The 16,761-nt window shown below is 43.4% G+C and overlaps 1 long non-coding RNA gene across 1 annotated transcript in view; it reads right to left on the reverse strand.

The window, feature by feature from the left end:
• Nucleotides 1-5,050: 5,050 nt before the first annotated feature.
• Nucleotides 5,051-16,761, reverse strand: part of LOC105704809 (uncharacterized) — a 67,276-nt gene continuing 55,565 nt past the window's right edge. Inside the window, exons 2-3 of the long non-coding RNA XR_010340868.1 lie at nt 11,155-11,245; nt 5,051-5,506 (exon numbers count right to left, since the gene is read on the reverse strand). This is a non-coding gene — a long non-coding RNA (uncharacterized LOC105704809). The remainder of the gene's footprint in view (nt 5,507-11,154; nt 11,246-16,761) is intronic.

Consider the following 16,761-nt stretch of genomic DNA (forward strand, 5'->3'; position numbering starts at 1 on the left):
TCACTGGCTTCATCTCATATCCTCTCAACCCACCTTTTATTCCAACTTTTGCTGCAGCAAGCAGCTATGCCCAAGTATAACCGGATAAGGATCTTGTCTCAGCTATACTGTGAATCTGTTCCACTCTCTAGCCAGAGTTTTTCTAACCTGAAGAGATGTCTGCTGTAATCTCCTGAGCACTCACACATATGAAAACCTAGACATCTGAGAGAATTAACATTCCTTGGGGCAACCCTTGCCTAATAAGGATAGGAACTAGGTGAGTAGAGCTACCCTCTCTGGCCCCTGGGCAGAAAACTCTGAGTCACATTCAGAGGCCTACAATAATGACCAGCTTTCTAATGTTTGTTTTTATCGGCTTTCTCTATAAGGAAGGATAGGGCCAAGGCATATGACTGGACCTATGAGGACAGGCATAAAGGGTGAGGATTTTTTAAATCTCATGTTAATGCCATGAGCATCCACCATAGTGAATCAATAGAGCATCAACAACCAAGTAGACAGGATGACTGGTCTTCTGGATGTCAGTGTCTCCCCATGGCCATTCCAGTAGTTTTGCAATTGGCTTTCTCTATAAGGAGAGAGGAGACATGGAAGGAGTAGAGACTAGACATGGAAACAACAGCATCAAGTCCTTCTCACAAGGGCTGATATAGCTCCTGCCATTGCTGAATATCCTTCCTGCCTGCAGGGCAGGCTGGCATAGATACGGCACCATCCTCAAAGATACTAGCCAGGCACTTGGTGGCAAGGTGATGACATCAGACCTAATTCCATTATTGGAATTGACACCTAGTTGAATATGGCTTTGCCTTCCCTGACATCAGTGCTGTTGCTGGCACTGCTATCTGAGGACTTATGGAATGTATTCTTTACTGAAATGGGATTCCACACAATTATGGCTCAGTCTAAGGGATCCATTTGATGGTAAGAGGGTTGTGACAATGGGCACATGACCATGAGATTGATTGGTCTTACAGTGTACTTCACCCAGAGGAAGCCAGTCTGGTAGAGTAATGGAACAGCCTAGTTAAGGTGCTAGCTTGGGCATAAGGCCCTATGGGGTTGAACTGTATCCTCCAACATGCAGTATACGCACAAAACAAACAGAGTTGATTCTCTGCTGGCTATAATATGTGGGTCCAGGAAGCAACTGGTGGAAATAAGATCCATTCTTTTCACCATCATTCTCAATGATCCACTTGTGAAATTTTTATTAAGACAACCCTGATTCCTATGAGGAACCAGGGTTGCTATTGCACAACGGAGGTGTAGGGCAGAAGGGAGTATGTCTAGGACCCAGGGATTCAATAGGGCATCTCTTGGTGATAACTCCAATGCCCATTGATAACTGTAAATCAGCAAATGCAGCAACCTCAGCCCACAGAGGCTAACACAACCCAGTCCCCTCGGGGTAAAGGTCTGAGTCACTCTTAGATGACCCCTAGGTTGCTGGGAGGCACCCTAGACCAGCTGAGGTGTTGGTAAAGGGTGAAGCAAAACTAGAATAGGGATGGAAGATGAGGGTGACAAATATTAGTTATGGCATTGGGATCAGTTATAGCGGTGAGGAATGGACCTCATTACATTAACCTTCCTTTATGAAGTCTTGAAGGCTCTGTGAAGAAAAATAAAGCAGAGTAGGGAGATGGAGAATAGCAGGATTGGGTGACTATTTAAAAAGAATGGTGGCTGCACGCCGTGGCTCATGCCTGTAATCCCAGCACTTCTGGAGGCTAAGGCAGGCGGATCACGAGGTCAAGACATTGAGACCATCCTGGCCAACATGGTGAAACCCTGTCTCTACTAAAAGTACAAAAATTAGCTGGGCATGGTGGTGTGTGCCTGTAGTCCCAGCTACTCGGGAAGCTGAGGCAGGAGAATGGCTTGAAGCCGGGACGCAGAGGTTGCAGTGAGCCGAGATCACGCCACTGGCCTTCGCACTCCAGCCTGGTGACAGGCAAGATTCCAATCTCAAAAAAAAAAGAAAGAATGGCCAAGGAAACTTTCTCTGATTAAGTGACATTTGAGCAGAAACTGAAATGAAGTAAAGGACCAAGCCATATGGTACACAGGACAAGAACATTCTAGAGAGAAAGTAGCAGTCCAGATGTTCTGAAGTGAGAGCATGCTTGGCTGTGTTTGAGGAGGGTAGTGTGGCTGGAAGGGGGTGAGCAAAGGAAGGAAGCAGGAAGAGAACTGGTCAGGAAGGTAAAAGGGCTCAAACCATGATGGGCTTTGCAGGTAGAGTGAGGACTTTGGATCCCATTCTGTGTGAGTAGGGAGCCATCAGTGGATTCTGAGATGATATGATTTATTTTACATTATATAGAGCCCTCTGCTGCTCTGTGGATTGGCTATATGAAGTCAAGGAGGGGTGCCGGGAGCTCGGTTAGGACACTGCTGCGGAGGCATGTCTAGATCTCATTTAAGATGGGGTTTCTGTGTGCATAGGGTAAAGGCATGGGGTTTTGGATTAAGAGTGGTATTACTGTTCTTCAGAGTTGACTAAGCTACTCCTGAGCAAAAACTAACTGTTCTACTTCTTATAAATTTTTCCTAATGCATAGCACAGCCCAATGGGTGTAGTGGTGAATGCTCAGAAAATGCTTATGATTTTCTCATTTGAACATCGATTCAGTCTTTGTTAAGAATTCATAGAAACAATCTCTCTACATTAAAACACAAAAGTGACATGTAGTTTCCAAGATCAGGCCTATCATTTTAACATGGGTACCCAGACCATGTGCCAAGAAATGTGCTCCTTGCTACACACACATCTTCTAATGCTCTTAACAACCCTAGCAGGTGAGGTTATTCTTTACAAGTTACAGGTGGGGTTATTCTGTATACGTTATTTATGCAAGCTTCTATATGAAGAAACAGAGACTGGGGATAGAGGGTGAGTAAACTGCCAACAGTCATTAGAGGGTAAGGGACAGAGCTCTGGATCTGAACAAGAGCTGATTCCAGAGCCAACGTTTAACAACAACTCTGAACTACTCACCCACATTCTTTGGTGGCTGAATCTTATTTTTATGATCTTTCATGTTCTTCTGACTATGAACAATAACTAACATTAACAGGAAGAGCTGATTTTTTAAGCCTCATTTGCCTGGAGGAAAATAAGGTAATGATTCTATTTGTTTAGTAAGATGCCTGTTAGCACGATCCTTTTGCTCCTGGAAAATCATTTGGTCCAATGACAAGAATGGGTGGGCATTTTATTCTGTGCTTCTTTGATGATGTCTGCTGCAGTTTTCCTGCTGTGTGACTTTTTTTCCCCCAGAAAGCCATAGTACTGCCTTATTCCTACTTTAAAAAATCATTAGTGTAGTTGCATCACAGAAGAAGGAAAAAAAACAGATGTGTGAGCTGCCCATGAAATAGAGTAGTTTGCCACACACGAGCACAGCCCTTTTCATGTGCTGGCTGTGAGCCTGTCCTCACACTGGGGTGGAGAAGCTCATTACTGCTCAGAGTAACCAAGAAACAGGGCCTGGCAAAGGGTAGAGGGAGACCAAAGGCCCAGAGTGCTCCCACAAATTGGATCCTGGAAAGTCTGACACTGGAGCAACTACGAGAATCACTCGGCAGCCGCTTGCTTGGGCTTTTTACAATGAAACTGCAGGGATAAAGGAGGCCATTCTGGTGAACTGGAGCATCGCCCAGTATTTACCAATGGATAGAAGGGTCACAGGGTTGGAGGCCATGTAGAATAACTGATGCAAAAGTAGCAGATACTCATTTGTCCAGACTGTGAATACCCCGTTTTGATGTCTTGCTGAATCTGAAGCTCTCCTAGGAGCACAATGAAGTGTCTGCAATTCAGAACACCTTTTGAGCCTGGGACACCACATGTCCGCTTCACTCCTGCTTTCCACTTCCATCCTCTTAGCCGCCTGTCCTGTTTGTTTTGATGAACTTCTGCCGCTGGAGTTGGTGCGTCCTGCCTAAATGCCATTTCGGCATGGATTTCCCCAGGTGCCTAGCATCCTTGCCTAGATTAGTGTGTCAGTGGCATATGGTGCAAATGGTCTGTCGTTCAGTCTCAGAATCAGTTTAAAATATCTGCCAGGCTGCTGACTTCTTTGGCATAATGCCTGTGGCCCCAGTATTTGAGAAAGGAGAGCAACATTGTCTCAAAATTATTTAGAGTGAATTTTTTCCTTTTAGAGCCAAAATCTGGCTTCCTGTCTTCCCACATTTCTCTCTCTCTCTTTCTTTCTCTCTCTCTCTTTCGCTCTCTCTCTCTCCTTTCTCTCTCTAATCTCTTATCCCTGGTATCTGAGCAAAAGAAAGAAGCCTATGCTCAGATACTGAGTACCTAGAGCAGGGGAAATTTTGAGAGCAGCCTATGTTGTATTGGTTCCCATTTATTTATTTATTTATTTAGAGACGGAGTTTCGCTCTTGTTACCCAGGCTGAAGTGCAATGGCACAATCTCGGCTCACTGCAACCTCCGCCTCCTGGGTTCAGGCAATTCTCCTGCCTCAGCCTCCTGAGTAGCTGGGATTACAGGCACGCGCCACTATGCCCAGCTAATTTTTCATATTTTTAGTAGAGACGGGGTTTCACCATGTTGACCAGGCTGGTCTCGATCTCTTGACCTCGTGATCCACCTGCCTCGGCCTCCCAAAGTGTTATTTATTTATTTTTGAGACAGAGTCTCTCTCTTGTCACTCAGGCTGGAGTGCAGTGGCATGATCTTGGCTCACTGCAGCCTCTGCCTCCCAGGTTCCAGTCATTCTCCTGCCTCAGCCTCCCAAGTAGCTGTGATTACAGGCGCATGTCACCATGCCTGGCTAATCTTTTGTATTTTAGTAGAGACGGGGTTTCACCATGTTGTCCAGGCTGGTCTTGAACTCCTGAGCTCCGGCAATCCACCCTCCTCGGCCTCCCAAAGTGCTGGGTTACAGGTATCAGCCACTGTGCCCGGCTGTTGTATTGGTTCCTTTACAAGCTTTTTTTCCACAAAGGGGAGTACCTTGCTTTTCAAACACTGTTGCATTTGATTCTCTTAAAAGCCCCTATGTAGGTATTAGCTCCATTTTGCAGATAAAAAAATTGAGGCTCAGACAGTTTTAAATGTAGCGAAAGCATACTTCAAAGAAGTAGAAGAATAACAATTCAGACCAAGGTTATCTGACTCCACAGTCCAAAGTCTTTTCACTCTGTTAAGTCCATGCATTGACCATCGTCTGAACTGATATTGTGCCCACATCCAAACACCTCTGGGGAAGGAGATATATTTTTACTGCAGTTCAATAGGCAGAGCTCACAGAAGCCTGCGTCTCCGTAGGCATTGTCAGCAAGTGCTCCTGGCTTCTTCTTGTACAAACTCCTCATCATGCTCTTCTCTCAGTGTGTTTAATGGTGGGTCATTGTCACTGTTTAGTTGCCTAATGGGTTTCTGGCTCCTAAATCCAAGTAACGAAGCAGATCCTGCTGTCCCTGGGATTATCCCCTCTTATGAGTGACGACCTCAGGATTGGAGGCAGCCGACCTGCAGGCAGAGAGAGGGGGATGTCAAAGGTTCCTCCAGCTCAATTTGGATTGATGAACCAGAATAATTCTGGCAGCAGGGCTCGTGGAATTGGCCTCAACTGGCAATCTTTTCCAGAACTGTTCTTTCTCAATGTTTGTATTTGAGGTGGAGTATTTCTGTCAATTTCTCACTTACATCCTCTAATTTCTACTATAGGCATTTGGAAAGCACCTTCATTCTCATCTATTGGCTGGGTTCGTTGTCTCCACAACACCAAACAATTGGATGGACTGCATTCACCGGCTACTCATTTCCACCTTTATGCTCTACTTTGCTAGAAACTTTCACTTAAAATATCTCCCAGCTCTTTATTCTGTCATGGAAATTTAGTACCTGCTTCAAGTCTCTGTCCAATTCATCACCTTCAAGAAATCTCCAAATCAGTCTACCCAACTAATAGCTTCTTTATTCCAAATTCCTTCCAATGCTAATAACAACAGCACTTCTTAAAAATTTTAATTGTTAATTTAAGTACGTAATATCATATGGCCCAACATTTAAGTGTACACAGGGTGTACAAATAAAGTGAAAAGTAATTCATGCTCTTTAGCTCCCAGCTCAGAGGCACTCTGTGACCAGTTCCTTTTGTCTCCTTCTGAGCCGTCCAGAGATATCTTTATATATATATATGTATGTATATATCTTTAAAAAATACATTAACAATATATGAGAATAACTATTAACATATATTAACAATTATGTAAGAGGTGCCATGCTAAGCACTTTATATGTATTATTTCATTGAATCCTCCCAACAACTTTATTAGATGGATCCTCATATGATCCATATTTATAAATAAAGAAATAGAGGCTCAGAAAAGTTAAGGAACTTACCTACGATTACATAGTGATGATGTAGCAGAGTTGGAATTCGACCCCCAGCTGCCTGACCGCAGAGCCCAAGCTCCCAACCACTGTGCTATTTGCCTTAAAATTACTCTCTGATTGTCTCATATATATATATACATTTCGTTTCCCAGGTAGATCAAATAATATTCAAAAACAAAAGAAGCAGCATGGAATAGCAGAAAGAACGTACACTTGGGAATCAAATCCTGGCTTTGAAACTTAATAGCTGTGTGACTACAGGTAAGTTTCTGAAACTCTCTGAACTTCCATGTTCTCATCTGTAAAGTTAGAAAAATGCTGACCTCATTAGCATTAGAGGGAGTGTACCTCTAATCTGGTATGTTAGAGGTTTGCAGAAATGGTAGTCACTTTCTCAAGAGCTGTGTCTTTGTAAAAATACATTTGCCTGCTTTAGCTGCCCTGTGCAAGGTAAAAAGGTGCATAGGAAATCCTCATGTGATGTTTGACATAATATAAACCTGACCTTTCCAGTGGAAAATACCACACAGAGGTCCCTGAAAGTAAATACAAGGCAACAGGATCTTGTACCTAGGATCCATGAGGTTAGCTCACAAGGGAATAGTTGGTCATTTGTTGACTATTCAAAGAAATGTAATGAATAGTATACAAGACTGGCCTAATGGTTGTACATATTGCAAATCTTCACTGAGGTCAACAAACATAAATGGAATCTAAAGGGAAGGAAAGACTGAGGAAACACCGTTAGGAATTTTTTCTGGAATATTCTTCCTCCAGACACCCTCATAGTAACCCTTTCACCTCCTTCTAGTCACCTCCTCAGAGGTCTCTTCTGACCTGCAACCTGGCCCTACTCCCATTTTATTTTTAATTTTTTCATAACACTTTGCACCTGCAATTATATAAGTATCCTGTCTTTTGCATTTGTTTTTCATGGTCCAATTCCTCTAGAATGTAAGCTCCCTGAGGGCAAGGGCCTTTGTTTTTTTTCACTGATATATCCTAAGCACTTTGAATAGTGTCTGGCACATGACGCCTACTCAATAAATACTATTGGAGGAATAAATTTTTCAGATAAGAAAACTGACGTTAAGTGACTTAGCCTAGATAATTTTGCTAGTTAACAGCCGAGTTAAGACTACAACTCAGTTTTTCTGCCTGCCAAACCCGTTGACTTTCTATTAAATCATATTTTTAAGGATGTAGCGGCATATATGTAGGATTGAGGAAAGATCTGACTATTGAGGAATCCAGAAAAAACTGGAAATGAGCGCATATAGACAAAATAACTGAACCACGAAAGTGACAGTAGGAAAAAAAAACCCATAGATGTGGGTGGTAATGTTGATTTTTTTCAAAATTTTGTTTAAGTACCTGAGACTCGGCTGTCAGTTTATCTAGTGAAATAAGATTCATGATCAATGTGTGGAGACGAAAATTTCAGACCTCATTATACACAAACTGAAGATTATTCCTTTGCTGTCACTGTGGCATTTGACACGCCAGTGAAAACAAAAGGAAATCTGTCTCAGATGCCCCTTTTAGTTTTGACAGATGTGGAAATGCATGAGTTTGGAGCATTAATTTTTGGTTGGCTGTTACATGTGAGCATGTCCCGAGATACAGCTAGAGAAACTAGCACCTAGTTCACAGTTGAGAGCTGAAGCCTGAGTGATGCACTGAATTTCAGTCCAGGATGTTCTACTCCCATCCCTACTTTGTTCTCTTATCTCGAAAGCAAAAGAGGCACTCTGTCTTTTCCCAGGCTAATCTTCTACCTGAGCTTTTGGTCACATCCCTTGCTCCCATCACTTACACCATCTTTCTTGAATCTTCAATCTGTCTTTTCCCCATCCGTGTAAATATGTTCAAAACTCCTTCATGCTAATGCAAAATTATAAAAACCTTCCAACAACCTCTTCAGTCAGTTACCTATGATGTAAAAGCAAAGCACCCCAAAACACTGGTTCAAATAGAACTTTATTCACAAGTTGATAAGTTATCTGGGCCAGACTCAAGTGACTTCAGCTGGGCCTGAAATAGTAACTACACATCCTCATGAGGGTGCAGTCAGCGGGGGGGTCAGCTAGGGCAGGCTGGTCAAGGGTGAGCTCTCGCATGCCTGGCAATTAAGTAGGTTATTAGTTATGGTGAAGTGGGTGACTGGGACACTGATTGCTTATCATCCAGAAATTTAACTCAGGCTTGTTCTCATGGTTGCTGGGCAGGATTTCAAGAAGAGGGGGGAGAGAGAGAGAGAGAGAGAGAGAGAGAGAGAGAGAGAGAGAGAGAGAGAGAGAGAGCAGAAGTCATAAGACTTCTTGAATTGGCACAAAACCAATTTTTCCTCATTTTATTGTCAAAAGCAAGTCACAACTCCAATCTGGGGGCAAGGAAATAGACTCCCCTTTTTGATGGGAGGAGCTGCAAAGTCTCATCACTAAGGATGTGGGTTCAGAGAGACATGAAGAATTAGGGTCAGTTTTGTAACAATCCTGCAATATCTCTCTTCATCCTTAAGCTTCAGCCTAAGTATCTCCTTTCCTTCACATCCAAGCTTCCAGAAAGGGTCATTATCACCAGCCTTGCCTACTTCCTTACCAACCAGTCACTCCTCACCCAAGATGACCTCATCTTATTTCCGGCCTCTCCCTTTTGATGGAACTACTCTCTTTAAAGACAACAATGGCTCGAATATCAAATGCTATGAGCTTTCAGCTGTCATCTTACTTAGCTTCACTGCACAATTTGACCTGTATGGCAATTTTCTCCTGGTTAAAACTCTCCTCCCTCAATGTCTGTGTTCACGCTCTCCTGTCTCCTACTACTCTGGCCATTCCTCTTCAGGCTCCTTGGCTGGCTGGTGTCTGTCCTCTGGCTTGTCAATGTTAGTATTTCTGTTGTTTCATTCCCTTTTTTTCTTTCTTATGTTAAATTCTTTCCAGAATCTAATCTAGTCAGGGGAATACCACTTATATTCACCTTTATTCTCACCCCCTTATAACCTGCACGTATAAAGCGTCAATGCCTACTGGATATTGCCATAGGCTCTTCAAACACAACATGTGTCTTAAACTGAGTTCAATATCTTTCTTCCAAAATGTGATTCTGTCTTCACTTTCTGTGTTAACGGCTTTTAATTATTTCAATTCATCAAGCTGAAAACAGAGGACTGTCCTTAACTCCTTCTGTCCTCGACTTCATACAACCCAAGACACTTAATTCCTATCAAATCTACCTCCCAAGTATCTCTCAGAGCCACCCCTTCCTCCCATCCTTGCTGCTGTCTGAGTTTAGACTCTCACCCTCTGTTGCCCAGGCCAGCACAGAGCCTTGACCCTCTTCTGCAGCCAGAGAACTTCTGAAACACAAATGTGTTATTCCTTTCCCTTATATGCTTCCACTGACTCATTTATGCCAAGATAAAACCTAAACCCTTTAAAAAAAAAAAAGTACTCCATCTTGTTTTAAGAAAAAGGTTTATTATAAGGAAATAGGGGATTCTCATGAAGCAAGAAGTACAGCCAGGCTGCAGGGGAGTTGTCGGACAGAGTCCCTTGTGTGCCGGCTTCTCTCTCACTGCCTTCAATATCTCATCTCTGCTTCTTTCTTTGACTTTGCCCCATTCTCCTGAAGACTCTCCCACCCTGCCTCTCTCTACTTGTTCATCAATGCACATGACCCCCATAGGCATTCTTCATTCAAGCCTGCATAACCATCGTATCTCTCAGAACAAATTATTGAGAAAGAAAATCTAATTGGCTTAGCTCATGGGCCAAATGCTCAATTGTCTGTGACATGAAGGAGTGAGGTCATATGGACAAAACACGACAGTGGTGGAGGTCTACATCTTCAGCGGAAGCTGTAGAGAAGAATGTTCTCAGAGAAGACGGTGTGGGCTGGGCAGGCAACTCAGACAGGTCCACTATATTCCTTACTGTGGCATGTGGTATTTTTCAACTCCCAAGTTTTCTTCCACTGCAATGAACTATCCACTCCAACTACATAGAACGACACCCCATTCCCTAAATACGTCATGCTCTTTTTCATATGGTATTCCCAATACCTGCAATATTCTTACCCCCTTAACTCTCTAGAAATCTCCTTATTTTTTAATGCCCAATGTCACCTACACTGTGAAGCCTCCCTTGCCCCTGTTAGTTGCTCTGTCTTCTAGGAATGCTTAGCACTTTGCACACTTACCACTTTCCATTCTCACTCTTAGAGTATATGTCACACCAAATTGAAATTGTTTGCCCCCTTCGCTAGATTATGGACTTTTTTTAATTGGCAGGCACCATCACCAGCATCTCCTATAGTGTTGGGCACATAGAACTGAATGAATTAAAATGTTAGGTGAACAGAATTTCTAAACTAGTTGTATCAATCCATTCTTGCACTGCTATAAAGAAATACCTGAGGCCAGGTGCAGTGGCTCACGCCTATAATCCCAGCACTTAGGGAGGCTGAGGCGGGAAGATTACATGGTCAGGAGTTCAACACCAGCCTGGCCAACATGATGAAGCCTGGTCTTTACTAAAAATACAAAAAAAAAAAAAAATTAGCTGGGTATAGTGGCAGGTGCCTGTAATCCCAGCTACTCAGGAGGCCGAGGCAGGGGAATTGCTTGAACCTAGGAGGTGGAGATCGCAGTGAGCCGAGATCGTGCCACTGTACTCCATCCTGGGCAACAGAGCAAGACTTCATCTAGAAAAAAGAGAAAAAGAAAATACATGAGACTGGGTAATTTATAAAGAAAAGAGGTTTAATTGGCTCACCATTCTGCAGGCTGTACAGGAAGCATAGCTGGGGAGGCTTCAGGAAACTTTCAATCATGATGGAAGGGGAAGCAGGCACGTCTTCGCGTGGCTGGAGAAGGAGAGAGAGAGAGTGAAGGGGAGGTGCCACACACTTTTAAACAACCAGATGTTGTGAGAACTCACTCACTGTGATGAGAACAGCCAGGGAGAAATCTGCCCTCATGACCCAGTCACCTACTCCCAGGCCCCTTCTCCAACACTGGGGATTACAATTTGACACGAGGCTTGGGTGGGGACAAATCCAAACCATATCATCAGTGGTTCTCAAAGGGAGTTTCTGGATCATTAGTATCAGCAACATCTGAGAACTTGTTAGAAATGCAAATTGCTGGGCCCCTCCACAAACCTACTAAATCAAAAACACTAACAGTACGAGTGGTAGGCACAACCTTGTCTCTTGCCCCCAGATGTCTATGTCCTATTCCCTGGAACCTGTGAGTATGCTATGTTACATGGCAAAGAGGAATTAAGGTTGCAGATGGAATTACGATGACTGATCAGCTTATTTTAAAATAAAAGAATTTATCCTGGATTATCCAGGTGGGCCTAATGTTATCAAGAGGGTCTGTAATGGCGAAAAGGGAGATGGAAGGGTCAGAATGAGAAAGAGAACATCATGAGAAAGACTTGACCAGCCACTGCTGGCTTTGAGGATGGAAGGGGGCCACTAGCCAAAGAATGCAGGCAGCCCCTAGAAGCCAGAAAAGGCAAGAAAACAGATTCCCTTAGAGTCTCCAACAAGGAACACAGCTCTGTCAAAACTTTGACTTTTGTCAAGTGAGACCCACTTTAGACTTCTCACCTCCATAACTGTAAGATAACAAATTTTTGTGGTTTTAAGCCACCCAGTTTCTAATATAGTAGAACCCAGCAATCTGGGTTCCAGCAAGCCTTCCATGTGAGCCTGAAATCTCCTCCCACTAAGAGCTGCAGCACCAGGTATTAAGCCAACTACAGTCTTCATCCTTCTTTCTTGTATATGCTTATTTGACTGTCTCTGTATGTTCACCACTGTATCTTTGCCTACCGCTGGAACTCAGTAATAATAATAACGGTAGTAGAAGGAGTTGTAGTAGCAGCAGCAGCAGCAGCAGCTAATACTTGTTGAGAATGTCTATGTGTAAAGTGTTATTCTAAGCACTTTATATGATTTAACTCAGTCCTTATCATAGCCCTGTGAAGTAGGCGATATTACTACCTCATATTTTAGAAATGAGGAAACTGATGCCCAGAGAAGAAAAACAACTTTCCTAAGATCCCCCAGCTAGTAAGTGGAAAAGCCAGGCCTCAAACTCAGTCTCACACAGAGTCCCTGCAATGTGATCTGTACGCAGTGTACACTATATATTTGATAGGTGAATGAATTAATGAGTGAATGAATACTAAGCAATCAGTCTAACTTGAGGACTTAACTTTTTTATTTTTATAGATTTAGAGGGTACATACACAGCTTTGTTACTGGATATATGTGTAGTGGTGAACTGTGGACTTTTAGTGTAACCATCACTCAAATAGCGTACATTGTACCTGTGTTAGTCCATTTACCCACTACTACCTAAGACTGGGTAATTTATAAACAACGGAGGTTTTATTGACTCACAGTTCCACATGGCAGTGTGGGGAGGGCCTCAGGAAACTTACAGTCATGGCAGAAGGGGAAGCAGACACCTTCTTCACAAGGCAGCAGGAAAGAGAAGTGTGAGCACAGGAAAAACTGCCACTTGTAAAACCATCAGATCTTGTGAGACTCACTCACTATCATGAGAATAGCATGGGGAAATTGCCCCCATAATCCAATCACTTCCCTCCCTTGACATGTGGGAATTACATGTGGGAATTACAATTCAGGATGAGATTCGTGTGCAGACACATAGCCAACCCATATCAGCATCTAATAAGTAATTTCTCATCCCCTACTCCCTTCCCGCTCTCCCACCTTTTGGAATCTCCAGTGTCTCTTACTCGAGTCTCACCTGAGGACTTTAGAAACTTTAGGAAGGAACAGTGGAGCTCTAAAGGAATATCGTCCCAGCACTGATCCAGTGGAGTGGGGAAAATACACACTCTTCTCTTGGGTATATGTCAAATAAAGGACACAGAAAAGCATTTAGAACAGGAGTGAAAAGCAGGACTGGCTGAGGATGGCAGAGGATAGGCGTGGAGAGGGTGCAAGCTGGGTAGGGACTGTGTGTGGCTCCCAGGAATGGGGAAGGCAAGAGGTTTGTTTGTTTGTTTGTTTGTTGTTTGTTTGTGATGGACTCTCGCTCTGTAGCCCAGGCTGGAGTACAGTGGTGTGATTTTGGCTCATTGCAACCTCCACCTCCCAAGTTCAAGTGATTCTCCTGCCTCAGCCGCCCAATTAGCTGAGATTACAGGTGCGCACCACCACACCCATCTAATTTTTTGTATTTTTAATAGAGACAGGGTTTCACCATGTTGGCCAGGCTGGTCTCAAACTCCTGACCTCAAGTGATCCACCCACCTCAGTCTCCCAAAGTGCTAGGACTACAGGCATGAGCCACCACACCCAGCAGGTAAGCATTGAAAGGTAACAGGAGAGGCAAGGCTAGAACTATGTTCACCATGGTATCAATAGCCTCTGGTCTAGACCTGGAACCTCAGAGGCCCAGTGCCTGAATCATCAATATATCTTTGTTGAATGAAAGAGAATTTCAAAGTGTCTGAGGAAGATCTGTGATTAGGTTCAGCAGATCTCTCAGCAGTAATGCAGACACTGTGAGGGGCAAGGCTGATTCAAAAGTCAACACACTGGAGGAACTGGAGGCATGGGAGCCTAGACAGAACAGGTTCTGATCAGTGGTCTGGACGCAGTGTCCAGGGAATGTGGCCATTTCCAGTCAGGGGCCTTGCTGAGCGAGTGAATTCTAGCATTTATTTAGTGCCCATTGTGAGTCAGCCATGGGACTAGGTGTTTTCCTTCCTTGAGCTCATCAGAGCAAAGTGCTCCAATATGTGAGCTGAGCACAGGAAGGGGAAACCAAAGGAATGGCTCAGAGCCCAGGTTGACTGGGCCAGGACCATCTCTCCACAGGGGACAAATTTAACCTATTGGGTTGGTACTATGGCAGGGTCCAGGCCCCAGGGAGGAGAACTGCCTTAAGCAAAGCAGGGCCATAGGGGTCAAGACAGATGCTGGAAAAAGAATGAGTGCTGTTGCTGAAGCCTAGCTGAAGGCACAGAGGGTAGCCAGAGGCAAGGGACAGAACTAAGCTTACGGAAGGAGAAATAACCCCAAGGTGTAGTGCATAGGGATGTGACACTACAGTCAGGGAGGGAAGATGCAGAGCTGAAGTGGGGGGAGATTCCTAAGAGAAATATTCATGATCGGAGTTTCTACAGTTACAAAGCTAAGTAGGTGAGAAAGATTTTTTGACATCAGTGAAAATGATGGTGAAGAGCCATGGAGTCGTGCCGTGCCCAGGTTGCGTTCCTGACCCACAGAATCTGTGAGCATAATAATATTTGATTGTTTTATGCCACTGAGACTTGAGGTAATTTGTTACTTCAAATTACACAGTTACTTCACCACTACACATCTATCCAGTAACAAAACTGTGCATGTGCCCTCTAAATCTATAAAAATAAAAAAGTTAAGTCCTCAGGTTAGACTTATTGTTTATAATTCATTCATTCATGAATTACACAGTTACCACAGATTCCATTCCTAGAACACTTATTTTCATAAATTTTAGTTTCATTTTCAAGATAAGGTCCTAGTCCAATCTCTTTTTTTTTTTTTAATAATAGAACTTGGGGAACCCATTTTAAGTCGAATTACATTAAGTGACATTCTTCTAGTATCAAATTTCCTGCAATACTTTGCAGGGAACACTGTCTCAAATCCCTTGGCTCTATGTCCCACGGCAGATAGAGAGGTCAGTGGGCCCAGCTACAGGGAGCCCAGGGAAGCCAGGAGAGAAGAGATGGGTTTGAGTTAATTGCAAAAGGCCTAGAATTCAGTGTCACATGGCCCTGGAATGGTGTCATGGAAGGACGACCGCATGTGGTGCTAGATGGTCCCACTCAATCATTATGTGGCATTGGGCAAGTTACTCTACTTTTCTGAGCCTGTTTCCTCGGTTGTGTCATGGGGCTACTAATCTTCCCTTCCTGGGCTGTTTTACTGCTCACAGGTGATAATCCATGTAAAGTAGTCACCAGTGTTAGTTCCAACTGAGGATGCCACTCCTACCATGAAATCCACTTTTATTAATGTGAAAAGAATTATTTTTTAAATCATAAAAGAACAAAATGAGATAAAATAATGTTCAAATGTCACAGTTTCACTTCTTTTCTTCTTCAGATCCTTTACCTTATTATTTTATTCCTCACATGTGCAGATTCTATTTTGATATCCCTATGCATGGGATGATAATAGGTTCTTCTTGAGCACCAACTCCATTGAACTGCCTGGAACCCTTAAGGAGAATTCTGACACTGAAACCAGACTCATCACAAAATGGTGCCATGATCAACTGGTGAGGTCTGTTTAGAAGAGGTGGGTGGCATCACTCTTGCCCACTTTTTATCAACTCTGCTATATCTTTCTCCCAAACACACTCATTATATTCTCACTTTCCACTTCCCAGAGGAGATGGTTTTTTAGAAACACAAAGCCTGAGTGTAATCTAGAGCTCATGTACCCCTAATGACTTTTTAGCTCTTTCCATGTTAAATACAGTGCTGGGTTGCTGAAGTTCAGAGGGGTTAAATTATCTGGCCTAGATCACACAGCTAGTTAATGTGAAAGCCAAGATTGAAAGCTGTTCTCTCTGATTTTGAAGGTAGAGCTCTGTCTTTAGTAGGCTGTCTCCCCTTCAGTGGCAACACTCTCTCAAAGTAGACCTGGATCCAAGTGTGTAACCCAGGGCTTGTTCTGGAGATAGGGACAGAGTGCTCTCTCCTAGAAATGCCACGTGTAGGAACTACTGACTAGAGGTCACTAACTCATACTGGGAGAAGCTCAAGTATAGAACATCATCAGCCAGCAGGTGTAGAGAACAGCAGCGAAGGAGCAGTGCTTTGTAGATAGTGCAGGTTGGGATCTGCTTACCAGCTGGATAACCTTAAGCAAGTTACTCAACATTCCTCTTACTCACTTCCTCTGTAAATTAGGACTAAAAAGAACATTACCAACTTCACACGGTCATGTGGGGATCAGGTAGAGAGGATGTTTATAAAGAGCTCAGTACAGACTGTAGCAAACAACAAATCCTTGATATGTGTCAGCCATAACTCATCCTAAGAAGAGCGAAAGGAGTCTGCTCCTCACTGCACATGACGGCAGTGTGTGCTAGCATATATAACCTGAACAGAAACACATCTGGAAGAAATACAAAGTAATAAAACAATCACATGATAAATGTGTGTATGCCTATTTTTTTTCCACTTGACCAGGGAAATTCAGGCAATTAATGTTTGAAAGGGAATCTGAAGCAAATGTAATGGAGTCAAGCGTTCCCCCATAATGTCATGTGGTCCCACAGCCACGGGAGCCACTTTGGATGCATGAAGAAGACCGTGCCCAAAGAACCTCCTTACAGC

Source organism: Aotus nancymaae, unplaced genomic scaffold (genome assembly GCF_030222135.1).
Source record: "Aotus nancymaae isolate 86718 unplaced genomic scaffold, 86718_ANA_hifiasm-v0.15.2.pri h1tg000007l, whole genome shotgun sequence".
Taxonomy (NCBI): Eukaryota; Metazoa; Chordata; class Mammalia; order Primates; family Aotidae; genus Aotus; species Aotus nancymaae.